Source organism: Desmodus rotundus, chromosome X (assembly GCF_022682495.2).
Source record: "Desmodus rotundus isolate HL8 chromosome X, HLdesRot8A.1, whole genome shotgun sequence".
Classification (NCBI taxonomy): Eukaryota; Metazoa; Chordata; class Mammalia; order Chiroptera; family Phyllostomidae; genus Desmodus; species Desmodus rotundus.
Window position 1 is genome coordinate 33104000 of NC_071400.1, and position 23971 is coordinate 33127970.

Sequence of the window (23971 nt, forward strand, 5' to 3'; positions counted from 1 at the left end):
TCCCTTCCCCTCTCTGTAAAAATAAATAAATAAAATCTTTAAAAAATAAAAAAGAGGTGGTTAATTCATGGGCATTTGGCGGACAGAGACTTAAGTATCCAGGGTGAGGTTGTCTGTGGACTAAGGAGCAAAATCATCTACAATGTCAGTGTCTTTGCCTGAGAGCGTGTCTTCTGAGGCAATGTCTTCTCTACAGGTGAGCCTCTGGGCTAGGACAATGTCATACAGAATGTGGGACTCGGTATACTTTTCAGGTGGATATCCACTTGAGTTGATGTGGGCCTCCAGACTGTAAACCAATGAAAACACACAAACCAGTAGTAATAAAACCTATAGTCAACAGAATGGTGTTCAGCTGCCCTTGACAGTGTTTTTGCTTGTTTGTTTTTGGTGGAAGTTTAGGTCCAAATGTGTCATGTGTCAGCTGAGCAATTTTCTGAACTGTAAGACAATTTGTGGTTAATGAATCCCAGGAGAGTATGTGTCCTCCATCTGTCTTCTAGCCATTATGGGTTGGGGGTAAGATTAAAATTTTATAATAGGTTAAAGTCTGGCCAAGATAGAGAACTTTAAGTTTGTTTACTGAACTGGAATTGGAAAAGGAGTTGTTTGAAGACACCATTATATCTCTCAGTTAAACTGGCTACTTGAGACTACTAGGGACATGAAAATTCTATTGAATGCCTTTTCTAAGAGCTCAGCATTGTGTATTTTAAGAAGTAAAATATGTATCTAGGGTACTACCAGCAATGTCTGCAGCTCTGAAGAGACGAAGTAGTGTCCTGGCAAGGCTTTACATTGTGACTTTAGTATATGTAGGAACAGGTGTGATTTTGGTTTATATTGGGGGTATCCATGACGTAAGAGATCCGTAGTGCTTTTTACCTTAAAGGGGACACCTTTTAGGTAATGGCGCAATACTTAATAGTACATGTGAAGGTGATGCCATTTGTTGGCCAGGACATTCTGTCCTGAGACAACTGCCTGGAGTTTTTGGCCTTGTGTGTTATTTCTTCAGTTCTGTCCTGTATTAGGGCATTCTGGTTAAGGAATGGAAAGCAGTGTGGGATGCCCCATCCTTTGGAGCTCTCCTGGCTGCCACAGAGGAGAATAAGTCATCCCGGACACAATCTGTTGTTCCGGTGGGAAAGGGGGTGGCGATTCCCTCTAGTGGAGAATGCCCCAAGCCCTTTTCTGAAAGGGCTTTTATTGGGATAGGTATGTGCAGGGATATACAGCATATATGCATAGCTCATCAATCAATGTCAAAAAGGTATAGTTGCAGAAAACAAATATTATCTATAGATAACAATTGAAGAAACGCAGAGATCGTCTCAGGTCAGAGTCTGCTAGACATGCTGATGCCAGATGGTAGTAAAGGCATATTTCATGATGCAAGGAGTTCACTCCTTATGCTTTGAACTCAAACATCTGGTTTATATCAACAGGGCTATACAAAACAAAGCAAGCTTCAAAGGATACAATGTATTTATTAGGCCTGATTTCCCCCAGGAACCCTTGGTGTTAGTGTTGGGTGGTGCCTTCTGCCTGCTTCCTGGCTTTCCAGTGAGATTTACTGGCCTCTTTCAAGGCATGCTCATGTGGGGCTACAGTCTCCAAAATCACACAAAGTGGTCCCCAACAAAGCAGCAACACTAAACTCCATCATGTATGATGGTTAGCAGTGCCATTTGCACAGACTATGAACACCCATTGCTGTTTACTCAGTTAATCCCAAGGGGTTGCAAGATAGCCAAGGGGTCAGGTGGAAGGGTGACCTACTCTAGTGCCTTGGCATCTGGCAAGGGACTGAAGACAAGGGAAGCCCCTGACCCCCAACCCCCCTCCCCCGCAGGTGGAATATACCAGAGGGCTCAGATTTGGTTCCCACGTGTCTTAAGAAGGCCTTGTTAGCTGTGCTGAGCTTGTGAGCTGCTATTTTCATGACCCAAAACATAATGGGTAGTTCGGTATGGGGGGGTCACAGGTTCAGAGTCTATGACACCGAAGAAGGAAATGTTTTGCATCAGAACCATTGGGACAACTAATGGCTATCATTCGTTGTCCAGAGACTCCAGAAGTCATGCAAAGAGGTTGTTAGAACTTCTTTAGTGAAGGAGTTTCTAATGGCACTAACAAGAGTACCTCTTGATTTTAATTTGTAAGTAAATTTTTAAACCAATTTTATGATTTTTATTGATGGGTGACAACTTTATACTCCTAGATATTACTAAACTGTGTAGAAGAGCAAGCAGCACAACTAAACAGGGCAGACTTAAGGAACGATCTATCTTCATTATTTTGTCCATATTTCATTGTGTGTACACAGAAAAATGAATGCAATTTAAAATCTTTTAATGACAATAAAGATACAATCACACACCTAAAGCCCAAATATTTAATTTGCAATGTATACATAAGAAGCTTCTCATCACACAATTATTAAAATGTATGTTTTCCTGTTAGGAATCAGCAACTTATTTTTTGTGTTTATTTTTCTTTTGAAGAACTATTTCTTCTCTGCTAACTGGCTCATTTTTATCACAAATAAAAAACTAAAGGGTAGGGAAGGAAAGTGTGATGGATTAAAATTTTATTTTTTTTAAATAAGATAAAATTCATTTTCACAAATTTACAAGTATTGTTGCTGATACAGAATTTATTCTACTGAACAATTATATTGGGAATCAAAGGCAGGTTCCCCCTTCTTACTCAAGAATCAGCATTGTTTCAGAATTATGGATTTTTGTGTATATTCTTAAATCAAGCAACAGTCTTTCAACCGAAATGATTTTGATTTGGAAGTTAGAGGTCAACAGAAACTATGGTGCACAACCCCCAAGGCATCTCCTTTTATTCTAGCCCAGTTTTGCAAAAGGGAAAGAGTTTCTGTCTAAAATTCTGCCTCATAAAAAATAAATAAATAAAACAAAATAAAATGTCACTAATGAGAGTAAAGAAGTCAGTGAGAGTTGGTGTTCTACAAGTGGGTGTGGGCACACACAGCACACAGGCAGTTACAGCAGGTCCACTTGGCAGCAACAGAGGAGGTAGGCTGTGCTGTCAACAGTGGGCTTCACCACCTGTTACTGGTCATCCATGTGCAGCCAGCTGTTCAGACTGACCTGGAAGACCTCTGTAGTGTAATGACCATCCATCGCACTGCTTCCGTGATGGTAGACCACTGCAAATAGTCTATAGGTTGTGTGGCATGGAAGAGGGTATGACTATAAAATTGAATCATGGGGATCCCTGTGGTGATGAAAGTTTCATATGTTTTGACCATACAGCTTTTTTGTGTGTGTACAACTTCAATACCAACATCAATATCCTGGTTGTGATATTGTACTATAGGTTCTCAAGATGTCACCATTGGGGACACTGGGTAAAGAGTATACAGGATCAATGTATTATTTCTTATAATTGCATATGAGCCTACATTTACCTCAAAATTAAAAATTTAATTTCAAAAAAGTAAAAAAAAATAAGTAAAAATAAAAAAATAAAATTCTTATTTTTAAGTCCTGGAGCAAGCAGTTCTTTACTGATTTCAAAGTTTACAGGATATTCAATATTTTTGATAAGCTTCTGACATCCACCCGTTTTCTCTTAATCAAATTGTTTTAGGTGCAGCACGAGGACAGGAGGAAGTTTTTCCAGAGTCACCTTTCAACTGATATCAACCTCTTGTTTGGTTTCTGTGGTATGACCCTGGCAAGAGCCTCTTGCCACCAAGTTTTCCAGAGCATCCTGAACTGTACGTATCTCGTCAGACTGGATATCCAACTGCAGTGTGGAAAATGGATGCAAAGTAACAGATTATTTTGAACCCTGCTGGCAAAACACAGACCTAATGTGTCCACCAAAAATTCCAGTGATTAGGATCTGAACAAAGTCTGCCTGGGTGAGTGACTGAAGTCTTATTTCTGGGTCCCACTTGCTCCCATTCATACTCACTTCCTTTGCCTGGTTCTTCCTCTCTTCTTCATTCACTGAGTGGCTTTTGGGCCCATTGACTTGTAGTAACTTGTTCATTATTTGGTGAGAGAAGTTTCTTTAGGTTAACAATTCCCCATAAAATCCATTTAGAATGAAGCCTAAGTATTCCTCAGCATGTTCCTGTTGACCCTTTTCAGACAGCATCTTCTTGATATCAGGAGTCTATTAATATATGTAGGTTTAGCCCTGGCCAGGTGGCTCAGTTGGTTGGAGCATTGTCCCATACACCAAAAGATTGTGGGTTTGGTTCTCGGTCAGGGCACATACCTAGGTTGCGGGTTTGATCCCCAGTTGGGGTGTGTACAGGAAGCAACCAATCGGTGTTTATCTCTCACTTCAATGTTTCTCTCTCTCTCCTTCTCTCTCTCTCTCTCTCTCTCTCTCTCTCTCTGTCATGAAATACATAAATATATACTTAGGTGAAGATATATATATACACACACACACATGCAAAGGCAACTCCAGGGAGACATCCTTCACAATTTTATCCCCAAGAACTTGTCTGGGTTTTGGAGGTACTGGCATATTAGTAAACTCATTCATTAGCCTAACTGTCATGAGTGTTGACCTACAAGCTCTTTACACTTTAGAATACAGAGGAATGAACTTCACCAGGTGATACATGGGACTGTAAGCAACCAGTGGCTGCAGTATAGCATAAAATAGCACCAGGTTCCTTTACTGCTTAGTCCATAAGGTTGCAATGATACTGGTTTATGTATTAGGGTTATAATCTCCAGTAACTTCAATCTTTGTGGCTACAGGATCCTCTGAAACTGGAAAAAGCCCTTCCTTGACTTCAGCCTGTTTTTCAGAGACCAGGGGAAATGTGGCAGGAGGGGATACTTGGTTTCCACAGAAGCCACAGATGAAGAGGAAGAGAGCTTAGAATCATAGAAAAGATTGGCCCATGATGTAGGTTGACTGATGGAAGTGGAGCCAGCCACAGATGCTGGGTTATGGGTAGGAGGAGGAAGCGCTCTCAGCTTTAGCTGGGTCCAAGCCTGTGCTTTCCACAGTGTGCAACTCCACCCCACTGGCAGCTGAACCCTCACACAAGGATTCAAGTATTTGTCCCTAACAACTCCAAGGTTTTCAGTAGTATCAGTCCCAGTGTCAGGTTGAGTCACAGCTGTCTTCAACACACTGCCCCTGACAGCCTTTGCAGAGAAGCAGGACTGTTCAAAGTCAGGTCCCTGGCAGCCCCCAGGCTGCCCTGCAGTCCAGGACTCTGGGGAAAGAACCACCAGGCATAGCATCACTGATGAAGCCTGTGGAGTCCTGAGGGCTGCCACAGTCTTGGGTGTCCCCAACAAGGGCACATTCCCCATCAACTCTTCGTCATCTGTGACTACCATGTTCAGGACTGCTTGACTGGCATGGCCATTGACTAGGGCTTCTGTGGAAATACTACCCTCACTGCCATCTTTCTAGTAACTATAATAATCGGACAGACATTTTTTTTCTTTTTATGATCTCTTTATCTAAGACCACCCGAAATGCCATCATTTCCAAAACTTTCGCCTCCATGTTGGAACTGCCATCCAGAGCAAGGGCAGCGCCTGGGTACTAGCAGTCAATGGTACTGTAGTTCACTTCTTTATCTACGTCATCAGTGGTCTTTTTGGAAGTTGTGCAACTAAGAATAAATTTGGGGCCTAAGGATTCAATGTGCTTGAAATACTGTGGTTGGGAGTTTTCTGCAGTGTCTTTGGTTTCCAAACTTGATTATGTGATATTCTTGTCCATCAGGTAGTTTGTGTACCACAAGAACTGTTCCATGGTATACAGGAAGCTCAACTGAAGAGTGAGGAGTCGAAGGAGAGAATCTTAGAAGCAGCAAGAGAAAAGGAGACAGTTACCTACAAAGGGGTTCCCATAAGACTGTCAGCTGATTTCTCAAAAGAGACCTTACAGGCAAGAAGGGGCTGGAAAGAAGTATTCCAAGTCACGAAAGGCAAGGACCCACATCCAAGATTACTGTATCCAGCAAAGCTATCATTTAGAATGAAAGGGCAGATAAAGTGCTTCTCAGATAAGGTCAAGTTCAAGGAGTTCATCATCACCCAGCCCTTATTATATGAAGTGTTAAAGGGACTTATCTAAGAAAAAGAAGATAAAAAATATGAACAGTAAGAATGACAGCAAACTCGCAGTTCTTAACAACCACACCTAAAACCAAAACAAAAGAAAACTAAGCAAACAACTAGAACAGGAACAGAACCACAGAAATGGAGATCACATGGAGGGTTATCAATAGGGGATTGGGAGGGGGAGAGAGGGGGGAAAGGTACAGAGAATAAATAGCATAAATGATAGGTGGAAAATAGACAGGGGGAGGGTAAGAATAGTGTAGGAAGTGTAGAAGCCAAAGAACTTATAAGTATGACCCATGGACATGAACTATAGGGGGAAATGTGGGAGGGAGGGGGTGGGCAGGATGGAGTTGAGTGAAGGGGCAGAAATGGGACAACTGTAATAACATAATCAATAAATATATCAAAAAAAAAGAGTGAGGAGTCACAAAGAACTGATTGAATTCATCAGGGCTAAAATCTCCAAAAATAAACTGTGGGCTCTGGAGGGCCATGGCAGCCCGTTTCAATGAGCCTAGCTGCTTGCCGGACTCCTCATGCTGCTCCCCCCGCCGCTGCCATCTCCTCCCCCGCACATACACTGTTAAGTAAAATTTATAAATGAGAAAATGTTGACCCCAGAACCCCAAAATGACTAAAAGATGTTGGACTTATGTGTCACTAATAAGTGAGTCAAATGAATCTCTTTGGAAGAGGATGTTATCAATGTAATGTCATACTTGTGTTTCTGGAGAAAGATGGGTGTATCCAAGATCAGATTTGCAAAGATTTTGTGTGATAGCAAAGCTGTTGGGGTACCCCATGAGTTGCCTGAAAAAAGTAGATTTTAGCCCTTTGGAGGTAGAAGCAAATTGTAGCTGAAAGGCCACTGAAATAAGTATGAATAGAGTATGTTACCAAATCTATAAAAGCAAAATATTTACCTGTTGTTGATTGAATAGAATTAATAATTTTAATAATATTGCACATAGGGTATGAAAACCTTGGATGGAAACACAGCACTAAGTTTGTAGTAATCCATCATGAGGCACCCTTTATCTTTCCCACATTTAAGAACAAGCAAAATTAGGCTGTCAGATAAAGAAGCAGTGGGAATAATCACTCCTTTTATCAATTAGGTTTTATATAAGTTTTAATTATTCAAGGCCCTATTTTTGGCTTACATTGGACCATATTAACTATTTTAACTAGAAGTCCATGAGATCTCATTATTATTATGCCAATTTGTGTTAAAGACTTACTTTAATTTTAATATATTATTTATTATTTATTATATTAGAGCATCTATGCCCAATATAGAAGATTTTAGAGCAATAGGCACTATGACTACGAGAAATTTAGGCAAGGCTACAGTTAAAGTAGCCATTGTCTTGTATTTTATTTTGTTACTTTTAAATATTATAAGGGGAACAATGTGTAAATTTAGTGAAGTCCTTAGGTATAAGTATGATTTGATCCCCAGTATTAGATCCATGAAATTTTGCCAACTAGTATATTTTAGCAAATGTTAAAGTTAAGTTAGAACCTAGATGCAAAATTCACAAAAGCCAATCAGTGTGCCCTTTTCATCTTTTTTATTATACAAAGTCTTTAGTATATAAATTTTCTATATGTTTTTGGACTTCTGATAAATCAGATTATGGAACTTTAAAAAAATGTATTATGTATTATGTGTATATACAAAATTTATTATACATTTATATTAAAATGTGATATATATGTATAAATAATTTATTTAATTGCCCTTTTTTCTCCCTGATGCCTGGGGATTATTTTTAAATCAATAAGTAATCTAGGGCTTGCGTTATGTTTGTTAGGTCTATAATATGTTCAGTACATAAGGTTTCAACTTCCTTTTCTCCCCACTTTGGGCTTATAGCTGCCTGAAGCCACAATTTCTTCCCTACTCTTTCTTTTTCTTCCTTCCTTCCTATCTTCCTTCCTTCCTTTCTTCCTTCCTTCCTTCCTTCCTTCCTCTCTCTTTCTTTCTTTCTTTCCTCCCTTCTTTCTTTTCTTTTCCTTTTTTCCCCAGGCCTTTAGCCACTTGAAGCTGTGTTATTCAGTTTCTGTCTCTGATTGATTAGGGGAAAAGAAAGGAGGGGGAAGAGGCCTGGTGCCTCTAGCCAACTTCTCCCTGAAATGGCCTCAGTCCCAAGTATACTCAATCCCTTCCCCCACTTTCTTTTCTTAAGCAAAATCTTTAGAGTGGCATATATCTCTAGGTGGCTGATGTTTTCTTCCTCTCTTTGTATGATTACCTAACAAGCACTTGGTGTCCTGAGTGGCCCTTGCTGTTCACTGTGAGCAATGACCTCTCACTCTAGGGCACAGGTGGCAAACACAAGACCCTCGGGTCGAATCCAGCCCTCCAACCTTGTTTTATCCAGCCAGGCACCATTTTTCTACCTGGTAGCAGAGCCAAGCTCCTTGCCCCTAGTTAAGGAGTAGTTACATTTATACAGTCCTAAAATTACATTTGGCCCCTTGGAGGCAATCTTGAGGCTGATGTGGCCCCAGGTGAAAAGTAGTTTGACACAGCTGCTCTAGGGCATTCCTGTCAACCTCAGAGAGGTTAGGGTCTATATGCAGAACAGCAATAATGGCCTCAAAAAATAATAATGGCCTCAAATTGTCTGATGCATTTTTTTTAATTTTGTTTTCATTTGATTTTAAGGAGGCAACTCCTAGCTCATTAACAGGGAGGAGCACTAAAAAGTTCCCAAGTACATTGCAGGAGATTTGTAATCTCAAATGATCAGAGAAAACTCCTCAGGTGGCTTACAGGGACAAGGATTCAAAGTGATCCTCCTCCTCTTTTTTTTTTATATTGTGCCACCAGTATCCATAGATGGGATCTGCAATGCCCCATGAGGTTGGGGGACAAAGAGCAGCAGCAGCAGCAAGGGATACAACAGAGGAGGAGCTGCAGGTCCCCAGCAGCATCAATATTTACAAAGAGCCATGGGGGACTCTCCAAGGGAAGGGGACCACCTGACACCAAGGAGAGTGAATTATTTATTTTTCCCAAGTGCTATTTAATGACATATTGAATTAGACCGATGGAGTCACCCCTATATATTGAAGGCCACTGGCCCCCTTAATTTTTCAGGCTAACATTCAGTGATATGCACTCAGCATGACTCTGATAGGGGAAGGAACTCCACTTCTATCCACACTAGTCCTTCAAATCACAATCACTCCAACTTACACTGAAAAATTGCCAATTCGTATAGCTCAGTGACTCCAGTTCTCAAGGAGCTATGGGATAATTATCCCCTTCTCTCTGGATTATGGTTGGGAAGTGATATCCTGGGGTGTGTTATTGATATTGGGACAGGATCTGCATGTATTTTGTGATGGAGAATCTTGGCAGCACTCATCCTAAGTGGAATAAGCAGTGCACATGAACACCAGCAAGACACAGAACATTTCCAAATGATGGAGCTCAATCAGGATAGCCAAGTAGTGAATCATCAGCAGTGCAAGGGTATCCCTGAGGGTTTTCCATACATGACGCAGATTATCCCATTCTGGTTGTCAACTGTGTTTTAAGGAATAATGATATTACTTAAAATGGGGTGTTTTTTTATGATTAGTCAGGTAGAGACCCAGAATAAAATCACAGAGAGGTATGCAAAAAGCGAAGTAGCCCTGGACGGGTAGTTCAGTGGTTGGAGTGTTGTTTGATACACCAAAAGGTTGAGGGTTAGATTCCTGGTCAGGGCACATACCTCGGTTGCAGGTTCAGTTCCCTGTCCAGGCATAATGTATATGAGGCAGCCTATTGATGTTTCTCTCTCACATCAATGTTTCTCTTTCTTTCTCTCTCTCCCCACCTTTCCTCTCTCTCTAAAATTAATAAAAATATCCTCAGATGAGGAATAAAAAAAGAACTGAAGGGGATTTATGTATACTCACAAGTCCTAAAAGAGCCAGGCATGGCATGTGATTCAAGGGTCCATATAGAAGGAGTTTCAAGGAGGTAACTCAACCAAGCCGGGAGGGAATTGAGAGAAAATGAGGACCAGTGAGCAAGTCCCTTTATTTGGGGTCAGAAGCAAAAGGCATGAGGGGATTTTATTGGAACATTTGAACACAGTCACAATCAGGGAAGAGCAAGAAGGGGAACTTCTGTCAAGGACCCGCCTTATTATAGTGTTGCATCTGGTCATTTATGTGAGGTGTTCTCAGACTGTGGGGATGTTGACGTATCAGAAAAATATGAAGTTTTAAAAATTTGTAATACACTTATATAAGTGGAATCATGCAGTATTTACCCTTTTGTGCCTGGCTTATTTCACTTAGCATAACGTCCTCCAGATTTAATTTCTACTTTCATTCCATTATTGTCAAGGAAGAGACTTTGTATAATTTTAATCTTTTAAAATGTATTGAGACTTATTTTTGTGAACCCATATATATAGTCTATTCTGGAGAATGTTCTACGTCCACTTGAGGAAAGAAAATACTCATTCTGCATTATGGTGAAATGTCCTATATATGTAAGAACTATTTGGTTTATAGTGCTGTTCAAGTCCTCTATTGCTTTACTGATAGTCTGGTATATAATGTCATGTATTGAAACTTCCAACTATTATTGTACAGGTATCAATTTCCTTTTATTTTTGTCAGTTTTTGCTTCATATATTTTGGGGCTCTGTTTTTAGTTGTGTTTATGTTTATAATTGTTGTGTCTTCTTAATGGATCAAAACTTTTCTCAATATATCATGCCATTCTTTGTCTCTGGTAACCAGTTTTGGCATAGAATCCATTTTGTCATATATTAGTACAAACACACTAACTCTCTTTTGGTTATTACTGGCATGGAATATCTTTTTCTATGTTTTCACTTTCAACCAATTTGAGTCTTTGGATCTAAAATGAGTATCTCATAGACAGTGTATATATAGTTACACCATGTTTTTCTTTTTTCTATTCTGCCAATCTCTGTGCCTTTTAACTGGATATTTTAATCCATTGCTATTTTTCTACTTCTTTGTTTTAAGTTTATTTTATTGATTATGCTGTTACAGTTGTCCCAATTTTTTTCCCTTTGCCCCTGTCCACCTGGTACCCTCCTTCCCTCCAGCAATCTTCCCCACTTAGTTCATGTCCATGGTTTGTGCGCGTAAGTTCTTTGGCTTCTCCATTTTCTATACTATTCTTAAGCTCCCCCTGTCTATTTTCTTCCTACCAATTATGCTTCTTGATCCCTACACCATTTCCCCCACTCTCCCCCTCCCCTTCCCAACTGATAACCCTCCAAATGATCCCCATACCTATGATTCTATTCCTGTTCTGCTTGTTTGCTTAGTTTGTTTTTGTTTTTCTTTTTATTTTTTAGATTCAATTGTTGATAGTTGTGAGTTTGTTGTTATTTTAAACTTCATAGTTTTTATCTTCTTCTTTTTCTTATATAATTTCCTTTAACATTTCATGTAACAATGGCTTGGTGATGATGAACTCCTTTAGCTTTACCTTCTCTGGGAAGCACTTTATCTGCCTTTCCATTCTAAATGATAGCTTTGCTGGATACAGTAATCTTGGTTGTAGGTCCTTGCTTTTATCACCTTGAATACTTCTTGCCAGCCTCTTCTAGCCTTCAAAGTTTCTTTTCAGAAATCAGCTGATAGTCTTATGGGAACTCCCCTGTAGGTAACTCTCTCCTGTTCTCTTGCTATTTGTTAAGATTCTCTCTTTATCTTTAACCCTTGGCATTTTAATTATGATGTGTGTTGGTGTGGTCCTCTTTGGGTCCAACTTGATTGAGATTCTCTGTGCTTCCTGGACGTATATGTCTATTTCCTTCAGCAAATTAGGGAAGTTTTCGTTCATTATTTTTTCAAATAGATTTCCAATTTCTTTCTCTTCTCCTCTGGCACCCCTATGTTGCAAATGTTGGACCTCTTGAGGTTGTCCCAGAGGCTGCTTATACTACTCTCATTTTTTTGTATCCTTTTTTTTTTCTTCTTGTTCCGATTACTTGTTTTTTGCTTCCTTATGTTACAAATCATCGATTTGATTCTCTGCTTCATCCACTCTACTGTTGTTTCCCTGTAAATTGTTCTTTGTTTCAATTAGTGAATCTTTTGTTTCTGACTGGATCTTTTTTATGCTGTTGAGATCCTCACTAAGTTCCTTGAGCATCCTTATAACCAGTGTTTTGAACTCTACACCTGTTAGATTGCTTATCTCCATTTCGTTCAGCTCTTTTTCTGAAGTTTTGATCTGTCCTTTCATTTGGGCCATGTTTCTTTGTCTCCTTGTTTTGGCAGCCTCCCTGTGTTTGTTTCTATGTATTAGGTAGAGCTGCTTTGACTCTGTGTCTTGTTAGTGTGGCCTAATGTAGTAGGTGTCCTTTAGGGTCCAGTGGAACAGCCTCCCCTATCACCCAAGCTGGGTACTCGAAGTGCACCCTTCATGTGGGCTGAGTACACCTTCCTCTTGTAGTTTAGCCTTGGTTGTTATTGGCAGATCAAGGGGAGGCCAGTCAGCTACAAGGATTGGCTTTGACCACTGACCACCAACCTCCGCCCTCCGTGGAAGAACAGCTGTGCAGGGGCAGTGTGATGGTGCTCTAGTGTGGTCTGTAGCTGTCCACTGGGTGCACAGGCCCAGGGGTTTCCTAGGGGGGTGCATTCCAAGGTCACCCCCCACCTGTGTTTTTCCCAGGGCTGCCCTACATGAGCTATAAAGCAATCTGAGAAGGCTGCTTCTTGAGGTGGGATTGAAGATTCCCAGGTGAAGCCAAGATGTGAAAATAATCTGGCTGCTGCTAGTGCCTGGCCTGGAGCTCACTGAGGCCAGCTGTGGCTTGTCTGATAGGATTTAGGAAGTTGTGAAGCCTGAATCAAGACCAACCATTCATATGGAAAAGCAGCTTGAGTGGGCCTGTAATTTGGGTGGGGTGGAGACTGTGGAGATCTCCAAGGCAGATAAAACATTGTTAGCCAGGTTGATGTCTCAAATATGGCACCAGTCTACTGACTCTGTGGCTCGATGGTGGGGGGCCGGAAACTCAGAAAAGAGACAATGGCCTCTGCTCACCATGATGCCAGCCTCTCCCAGTATGCCTCTTGTGCCCTTCAAGCTGCTACCCCAGGGCTGGAGCTCAGAGAGAGTGAGTCTAAATAGGTGAGTCTGTGTGGGGATTCTTTAACAGGAAGTGCTTGGGGCTATAGCAGTTTCTTTCACCAATTCAATTCCTACTTGTTTTTGCACCCAGAAGTTGCAGGGAATTATCTTCCTGGCACTGGAACCATGCACTAGGTTGGGGGCCTGGAGTGGGGGTGGGCCTGCTTGCTCCTGAGATATCCCTCCCAAAGTTTTATCCACTACATGTGGGTGTGGGAACAGACCATTCCATATCGGTGCCCCTCCTACCAGTCTGGATGGATGTGGTTTCTTTAATTCCATGGTTGTCAGACTTCCATTCAACTCGATTTCTGATGGTTCAGAGTGATGGTTGTTCTGTATTTTAGTTGTAATTTTGATGTAGTTGTGGGAGGACGCAAGCCATGTCTGCATATGCCGCCATATTGACCAGCCACACTTATAGTTCTTGTAAACTTCTTTAAAAGATAATTGTTTATATGGTATATTTACACAATGGAATTCTATGCAGCAGAGAGAAAAAAGGAGCTTATACCCTTTGCAACAGCATGGATGAAACTGGAGAGCATTATGCTAAGTGAAATAAGCCAGGCGGTGAGGGACAAATACCATATGATCTCACCTTTAACTGGAACATAATAAATAGAAGAAAAAAGCAAACAAAATATAACCAGAGACATTGAAGTTAAGAACAATCTAACAATAGCCGGGGGTGGGGGGGGGGACAGTGGGAAGAGGGGATTACAGGAACTACTATAAAGGACACATGGACAAAACCAGGGGGGAGGGGGGAGGGGGGGAGGGAGGTGGGTTCAGCTGGGGTGGGGTGGAGGGATGGGGGCAAAAGGCATACAACTGTAATTGAATAACAATTAAAATTTAAAAAAAAATTGTTTAGAAAATAATAACACATGGTGAAGTTTATAACATATATAGAAATAAAATGTATGACAGCAATAACACATTAGTACAAAAGAAGGAAAGGAGCAAATGGAAGCCTACTTTTGAAAGTTTCTTAAATTTCACGTGAAATAAGACAGTGTTATTTGAAGTTAGACAATGGTAAGGTAAAGGTGTGTATTGTAAAACTTAGAGTAATGACTAAAAGAGAAAATACAGCCAGTTAATAAGCCAATTGTGAAGACAAATAGAATTCTAAATAAATACTTAGTTATAGCAAATGAAGGCTGAAAATAGAAAAGAAAGAAGAGATGACTCAAAAGAAAAGTTGCAGGACTTACACTACCTAATTTCAACATTTGCTAAAGTTACAATAATGATACTGACATAAGGATAAAAAGATAAGGAAATGGAATAGACTATAGAGTCCAGAAATAAATAGTTATATTTATGGCCAATTTTCCTCAAAGTTGCCAAAATAAATCAATAGGAAAAGGAAAGTCTTTTTTAATAAATGGTGCTGAAATAATTGGTTATCCATATAGAAATGAAATAACTTTGAATATTGCCTAATGCCATATGCTAAAATTATCTCAAAATGTATCACAGACATTAATGTTATAATTAATTATAAAACTCAAATTATAAAGCTCAAATTATAAAGCTTATAGAAGAAAATCTCACTAGGTCAACAAATGTTTTCCTATACAAAAAACAAAATGTATAAATTCTGAAAGATAAATTGATAAATTGAATCTTATGAAAACAGAAAACTCTGCTTTTCAAAAAACACTTATTAAAAATAAGCCCCCCCCAAATTCACAATATTTCTATCTCACAAAGAACCTGTATCCAGCTTATATAAACAATTATTTAAAAGCAATACTAATAAGATAAATTCATGATAAAACTAAAAAAAAAAAAAACAGCATGGCAATGCCAAGGGTTGAAGTGTGTGGAGGAAATGGAACTCTCATGCATTGATGGTGAGAGCATAAAATGATAGAACCAGTTTTGAAAATAGTTTGACAGCTACCTAAAAGTTAAATGAAATGGTCTGAACATGAATTTTGGGGAATCTTTATTCATCCTAGCCCAAAACTGTAAACCAGTCAAGTATCTGTTAACTGGTAGATAGACAAATTGTGATTTAAACAATGGAATACTACAGAAGGAAAAAAATGACTGATATACAAAATAACATGAATGCATATCAAAAATATTATGCTAAGTTAAAGAAAGCAAACAAAAATTAACATATACTCTATGATTCCATTTTATATAAAATAGTAGAAAAGTTCAAATTTAATCAACACTCATAGAAAGAAGAACAGTGATTGGGTATTAGAGTTAGAGTAGGGTATTGACTGGAAAGGGGCACAAGGGAATCTTCTGTGATTATGGAAATACTGTATATTGTGCTTATGGATGTTGCCTCAACTGCAGTCTTAAAATGAATGCAAAATATTGTAAGTAAATAATTCCTCGATAATGTTGATGGTTTTTATCCTCACCCTACTTATTGATTTTAGAGAGAGGGGAAGGGAGGGAGAGAAACATTGAGAGAGAGAAACATTGGTTTTTCTCTTATATGTCCAAACCCACAACCTAGGCATGTGCCCTGACTGAGAATCCAACCCAGGACCTTTTGCTTTGTGGGAAAATGCCTGACCAACTGGGAGACACTGGCCAGGGTGAGAATTTTGATTTCTAGAAGGGGTGGGGGGGCATGGTGGGGTGAAAATGGAGACAACTGTACTTGAACAACAATAAATATATATATATATGTAGATGTATATATGTATTGTTGTTCAAATACAACTATATATATATATACATATACATATATATATTCAAACTTAAAAAAGGAATGGTTTCTTAAAAATAAGAAATAAAATAGTATTTCACTGCTCTTTGTGATATTTTCCCATCAATAAGAATTTTAGGAATCTTAAGTCCCTGGTCTAATTCTGGCTTTCCCATTGTCTTAGTCTGTTCATGTTGCTATAACAAAATACCACAGGCTAGGTAGTTCATCAACAACAGAAATTTACTTCTCACAGGTCAGGAGGCTACAAGTCTAAGATCAGGGTGCCAGCATGATCAGGTAGCAGACTTCTCATATTGCCACATGGTAGAAGAGGCTAGGGAGCTCTGTGGGGTTTCTTATAAGAGTACTGACTCTATTCATAAGGGCTTCACCCTCATGATTTGGGTACTGCCCAAACCTCTACCTTCTAAGTATCATCATATTGGCCATTAGGATTTCAACATATGGGTTTTGGAGGACAAAACATTCAAACCATAGGAACTATCAAATATTTTATAGCCTGAATTAAGCTATTTTTTCCATTCTGTGACTCAGTTTTCCTACTTATAAATGAGCAGGGAGTAGCAGTGGATTACATCATTTCTAAGATGTAGGCTTCTAAATTTCAAAATTTTATATCTCTAAAAAGTAATACATATTCAAAAATAATTATTTGAATATATATATATATTCAAAAAACCAAATTGATTTAGTTATGTATTCTAGCATAATTAAGTTCTGTAATGGGGCAATTGTAACAGTGGAAAACTGCATCCCACTATTCTTTTGAAACCATTTCTGTAAGTGCCAACTCTGATTAATATGTAGCTTGTAGATGAACAACATGTTTGTATAAGACTCCTAGCAACTAATTTCAAAAGATGCAGACTCTGACCTTCAGACATCTCAGCTGCAGGAGATTTGCTGACCTTCAATGGTGGATCCAGGCTGACATCAATCCAGGATGACTAAACCAAGATGACACACACCAGACCATCAATTGCCTTATTGGAATGGACTGTGCTATTCTGTACATAGAAAACTTTTCAACTCCCTTCCTTGATCTCTTTCTTCTGTTCCCCTCTCCTTCCTTATAAAAACCTCTGCCTCCACTGAGATGTGGAGATGGGCTTGGAGATGTGAGTCCCTCATCTTCCATGTGGCTGGTATGTGCAAATAAACCACTTTCCTTTACATCAGCGCCTGCTTCTTGAGTATTGGCTTTCATAGCAGCAGGCAGCCAGAACTGCATTTGCTTACAGTTAGAGGTCAAAGGAAAATAGGCTCTAGAATCAGACTTCATGAGTATGAATCCCTGCTGTGCCACTGGTTTGTTGTGTGACCATGAACAAATCACTTTACCTTAGTTTGTTCATTATTAATACATAGACAAATAAGAAGTATCACACAGCTATATCACTTAACTGTAGGGCTGATGAAATGAGATAATGCATATAAAATGCTTAGCATAATTTGTGGTACATGTGCAATTCTCAGATCAAAGTCCTTGTGACTCTATCCTCCCACAACCACATCAAAATTATAACTAAACTACATGAAAACCATCTTTCAGAACTACCTGTAGTCTATCTGAATAGAAGTCCTATAACTAAGGATATAAAGAAGCCACATCAAGGCTGCTAGGACAGGTGGAGACATGGAACAGGCTGGTCCCCCACCCACATGTGGGGGTTAAAAGTCTGGAGGGCTATCTTGGCTTCAGAAGTCCCCATGAGGAGCAACAGGTCCCAGTCCCAGCCCAGGGTTCCAGTGCCAGGAAAAGAAGTACCACAACTTCTGGCTATAAAAACCAGCAGGAATTGTGGCTGAGTGAGAGCAAGGCCTCCTGGAGTCCCAAGTGTTCCTATAAAGGGCCCCCTCACAGACTTACTTGGACTCACTTATTCTGGGCTCCAGTGCTGGGGCAGGAGGGACATATAGGGAGGAACTGAATTGTCCAAGGAGGGCTGGAAAGGCAGCTTTTTCCCAGACAGAAGTGTTGGCAGAGACCATTGTTTCCTTTCTGAGCACTCCCTGCCCCAAAAGAGCCAGCAGGCAGGCATCATAACTGAGACTCAATCTGTCTAATACCATTTGTTCCACCCTGGTGATTCTCTGATAGCCCACAGCATCCAACTTTAGGGCCCACCCAAGCCAGTTTTTTCACACAAAGGGCCTTTCTTAGCTCATGCTTTGCACTTTCCTAAAATCTCTTCAAAGTGTACAAACCCCAAACAAACACCATCTGGTCTCAGTGTGTCCTGTACAATTTGCTATGTGGCCCAGGCTCAACATCAGCAGCAGATGACTCCAGTTAGCAACTTAGCTTCTTTCTCCCAGGCATCTCCAAGCCCAGAAAAGTAGCAGCTACCTACAGATTGCTTTGTAGCTCATGCTGGGTGGCCCCAGGCAGGGCAAGGCAGCAGCTAACCTTGGCTGGCACCTCCCAGGAGGTCCCAGAGCCAGCATACCAAATGGACAGCTTCAGACTATATTGGAGCACTACACAATGACCTCCAGGGGCAACACACTCTAGGGGCAGACTAATCAGGCATCAGAGCACTAATGAAGTGAGCACTGCTCTGTGGGGTCAGCCCCTGCACAGCAGATCCTCCACTGTGGTCCCAGTCAGTCCTAGAAGTCTGGGGATAAATCCCTCCCACTGATGTGTCAACAGCCATCAAGGCTTAACTACAACAGGAGACTACACACAGCTGATACAGGAAGGCACACCTGCAGCATCCAGTTCGGGTGATGGGGAAAGCTGTGCCACTGGGCCCTAAAGGACACCTGCTACATAAGGCCACTCTACCAAGACCAGAAGATGTATAGCTCCACTTAATACATAGATGTATAGCTCCACTTAATACATACAGGGAGGCAGCCAAAATGAAGGGATAAAGAAACATGTCCCAAATGAAAGAACAGAATAAAACTCCAGAAAAAGAATTAAACAAAATGCATACAAGCAATCTACCAGATGCAGAATTCCAAACGCTGGTTATAAGGATGTGTAATAAACTTAGGGAAAGAGTAAACGAACTTATCGTGAACTCCAACAAAGAAATAGGAAACATAAAGATGGAGATAGAAAACATAAAAAACAACCAGTCAAAAATGAAGACTACATTATATGGAATCAACAGTAGAGTAGATGAAGTAGAGGATCAAATCAGCAATATGGAAGATAAAGAAGCAGAAAACACCCAATCACAATATCATAAAGAAAAAGAATTTTTAAAAAATGAGAATAGTTTAAGGAGCCCCTGGGACGACTTCAAGCATACAAACATTCACATCATGGGGATGCCAGAAGGAGAAAAAAAGAGACCAAGGAATTGAAAATCTGAAAAAATAACGATGAAAAACCTCCCTAACCTAGTAAAGAAAATGAACATACAAGTCCGGGAAGTGCAGCAAATCCCAAACAAGATGAACCCAAAGAGGCCCACATCAAGATACATCATAATTAAAATGCTAAAGGTTAAAGACAAAGACAGAATCTTAAAAGCAGCAAGACAAAAGCAGTTACTTACCTACGAGGGAGCTCCCATAAGACTGTCAGCTTATTCCTCAAACTAAAATTTTCACGCCAGAGGAGATTGGCAAGAAATATTCAAAATGGTGAAAAGCAAGGACCTACATCCAAGGTTACTCTATCCAGCAAAGCCATCATTTCGAATTGAAGGATCGATAAAGCTTCCCAGACAAGAAAAAGCTAAAGTAGTTCATCACCACCAAGCCAGTATTACAGGAAATGTTAAAGGGTCTTCCTTAAGAAGAAGAAGAAAAATAATTAAAAATATGAATAATAAAATGGCAATAAATACATATCTGTCAATAATAACTTTAAATGCAAATGGAATAAATGCTCCAATGAAAAGACTTACTGTGGCTGAATGGATAACAGAACATGACCTTTCCATATGCTGTGTAAAAGCGACTCACTTCAGATCAAAAGATATGCACACTGAAAGTTTATGGAGGGATGAAAATGATATTTCATAAAAATGAAAACCAAGAGAAAAAGAAGGAGGAGGAGGGAGAGGAAAAGAAGAAGGAGAAGAAAGAGAAGTGGCTAGGGTAGCTACTTACAGCAAACAAAATAGACTTTAAAACAAAAGTTATATACCAAGAAACAAGAACCCAGCAGTTCCACTTCTGGGTATTTATCCAAAGAAATTCAAAATGCTAAATTGAAAAGACATATACATCCATATGTTTATTGCAGCATTATTTACAATAGCCAAGATATGGAAGCAACCTAAGTATCTATCAATAGATGAATGGATAAAGAAGAAGTGGTGCCCTGGCTGGTGTGGCTCAGTGGATTGAGCACCAGCCTGTGAACCAAAGGGTTGCCGGTTCTATTCCCAGTCAGGGCACGTGCCTGGGTTGTGGGCCAGGTCCCCAGTGGGGGTTGCACAAGAGGCAACCACATACTGATGTTTCTCTGCCTCTCCTTCTCCCTCCTTTCCCCTCTCTCTAAGAATGGGTGAATAAAATATTTTTAAAGAAAAAGAAGTGGTGCATACATACAATGGAATATGATTTAGCCACACACAAAAAATGAAATCTTGCCATCTGCAACAACATGCATATAGACCTTGAAGGTATTATGTTGAGTGAAATGTCATACAGAGAAAGACAAATGTCATGTTGTTTCACTTACTTGTGGAACTAAAGAAAAAAATAAATGAACAAACAAGATTTTGATGGTTGCCAGATGGGTGGGGGGTTGAGAGAATGGATGAAAATGTGAGGGGATTAAGAAGTACAAATTGGTAGTTTTGTACCAATCACAGGTACATAACAGAACAGTCACGGGTATATAAAGTGCAGAATAAAGAACATAGTCAGTAATATTGTAATAACTATGTATGGTGCAGGTAGGTACTAGATTTATTGGGGTGATCAGTTCATAAGTTATATGAAAGTCTAGTCACTGGGTTGTACTCCTAAAATTATATAATATAGTACATCAAATGTAATTAAAAAATAAAAAAAAAAATTTGAAAAAGGTCTTTTGACTGTGTAGCACCACACACTTTTATAAATACTCAAGGAAAGGCTAACCACAGAAAGGCTGTCCCTGAAACCATCATTTACATGGTCCAATGATACAATACTATCAACAAACTTACATCTCTTTTAAACATTTATAAGAAGGCATCCTGGGTGGTTAGTTTTCTTTTTATCAAAAATCCTTTTTCATGATTTGTTCTGCCTTTTTCTCAGTGATGTCATTATTTTAGGGATCAGGCATCTTCCATAAAACTGCTTTGGTTTTAATGGAGCTAGTGAAAGCTCACGTGGAAAATTGAAAGCACACACTTTTGTTGTAGTCAGTCATGATCTTTCTCAGTAGATGCATTTAATGATCCAGAACGCAGGTAGGTCAACAGAGCATATAACTTTGTTGGCTTGGAGAGTTCTTCTAATATAATCATAATGCTTTTTAGCTTGGCAACTTCTCAGCTTTCTTCACAAAAAATAATGTCAAGATTGATAGGTTCTTCACATCATTGAAAGAGGAATGACTGTCAGTTATCTCTATAATATACAAACTGAGTTTTTAAAAAATGATTCTTGGAAATATTGGGCTTTTTCTAAAATACTGAAGATTGTTTAACAAAAAGTTATTTAAAATATTTGTTGTGAAAAAAAATTGTTGTGGATTCATTAATCGAATCCTACATAAATAGTCCTAAAGCCAATTCAGAGATAATGGGGGACCTTTTGATCCTAGAAACAAATGTGTGAAATTAACAAGTCCTCTGAACCTCCATCACCTTCCTCCCACTGTGAGGTCCTAATTGCCTTCAGGATGCATCCGGAAAACTTAACCATATCTGAAATATTTGTGAGGAGGGAAGGTGGCGGCAAGGCAGGTGGGAGCGGAAGCCAGTTCTCCCTGAAATAATTGTTTTCTTTGACCTGCTCCTTTTTCTGATCCTCTCTTCCCCCAAACTCTCATCTCTTGCAATTCACCTTTTCTTCAAAGATTTTCTAACTGCATTTTTGCCAATATATCACTATCAGAAAACCTATTTGTTTTTTTAGCAGTATCCTTCAATGCCTTAATCCGAAATGATACAATTTTTTTGCAGCAGGGCCAGGCTTTAAGCTAAAACATTTGCTTCTGCTTATTTTTCTTAACAGAGATGATTGTGACTAGAATGTTCTGAAGATAAATTTTTTCACTAATGGTGTTTCTGAAACATATCTGGTAATATTGAATGATTAGGAAAAATAAGAAATTTGCTATTCTGATTGAGTTCTAGAAATTTTCCTTGGAAGTGATGATCTGCACATTTGTAGAAAGGCATTTAGTCAATTGCACTTCACATAAAGATTACAAACATGGAATAAAGACGTGCTAAATAAAGGGACAACAAAGAGAAAGTTGCCTATGGCATATTAAAAGTGTCTGTTCATTTCCTTGCTTCTGAAGATGATTCAGAAAAAAAGAACATTGAGGGAAAGTTCTGACTCTCTGACACTAACTCACTGCATTATCCTGAAGCAAGGCCCTTCCACCCTCTAAGCATACATTTCATTACCTACAAAATGATGTAGTAATGTAGTGAACTAAAGCAATTCTTCAGTCTTCTACCTGTTCTAAAATTTCATGACAGCATCTATCATTGCCTGTGGTTGTCTTAGTCTCTGAATCCTGAGGAATCAAGTTTACTTTGGCTGGAGACTCAAGGTCATGTCCCGTTCAGCCTCTTACTGGGGAATTACTTTAAAGCAGTGATTTACTTTTACTCTCTCATTGAAAGCTCCTTAACAGAACTGCTATTAGGCTTCCAACTCTCTCAGCTGCCAAACTGGCCTTCTCCTTTGTCCAGAATTAATTGGTGTCATCTTATATTCACCTCTTTCTGAATAGGCTTCAAGGAAGGCTTAGCATTTAACACAATTTATCCTGGGATTTTTACTGTTTCCTGCCTCACTGGTTTTATCCCATCTGATTCCTAATATGTTTCCCCACTACTTTGCTTCTGTTCAATTATTATTTTGCCTCTTTGTTATTGCAGTTTATATCCATAAACCTATATATATAACTTGTGTAAGATGGATCATATTGGGCCATGGCTGGTTTGGCTCAGTGGACTGAGTGCCGGACTGCGAAGCAAAGGCTCGCTGGTTTAATTCCCAGTCAGGGCACATGCCTGGGTTTCAGGCCAGGTCTTCAGTAGGGGGCACACTAGAGGCAACCACACATTGATGTTTCTCTGCCTCTCTTTCTCCCTCCCTTCCCCTCTCTCTAAAAATAAATAAATAATTTTTTTAAAAGATGGATCATATTGGTAGCAAAAATACACTCAATAAATACTTGGGGGAAATACTAAGTTTTTTCCTTATGACTCCTTCTTTGGTGTCTAATTTTTTTCAATAAGATATAAAACCTCTAGAGACTCTTAGAGAAAAGAACTTTGAATTGGCTGTATCATTGTCATTTTCTTTAAAAAATACAATGTGGTATCCAGCAGCTTGGGATTATCAGTTTTCTTGAGTGATGTACTATTTTGAATAAACCAATATCAGCGGACAGAAATTTTATGATTTTCTATACTCCTGGGTATTATAAAATAGAAATACCATATCACTCAAGACTTTCAAGTTACAGAGTTGCTTTTGTTTTCATATTCCCTTGCATTTGTAGTTTTAATGTAAACTGGGACAAGGACCTAAGATAGAGCAATTAGAATTAAACCTTTTCAAGATTTCAAAAATGCATAGATTTTTTACTTTCCCCTCTACCTTTATTTTCAAATGAATGCCTATCGGACCTTAATAAGCCCTTTCTCTCTTTTTTTTTTTTTCTTTTTACTCAAAGCCAAATATGGCTGATCTTCTAGCACTTGTATCCATGTCTTATAGTCTTCTTTCCTTAATTCACAATGAATTAATATTGCCAATAATTTGGTCAGCATAAAAGCTAGAAAAATCAGGACAATCCACATATCCAGCACTTTCTGGGATCACTGAAGTCCAGGTAAAGACTATGGGTTCCTGTAATCCTATAACCCTATTACTAGGTCA

The 23971-nt window shown here is 39.3% G+C and overlaps 1 pseudogene; it reads right to left on the reverse strand.

Moving 5' to 3' along the window:
• Positions 1-3017: 3017 nt before the first annotated feature.
• On the reverse strand, positions 3018-6589 carry LOC112303846 (ubiquitin carboxyl-terminal hydrolase 10-like; annotated as a pseudogene).
• Positions 6590-23971: the final 17382 nt, after the last annotated feature.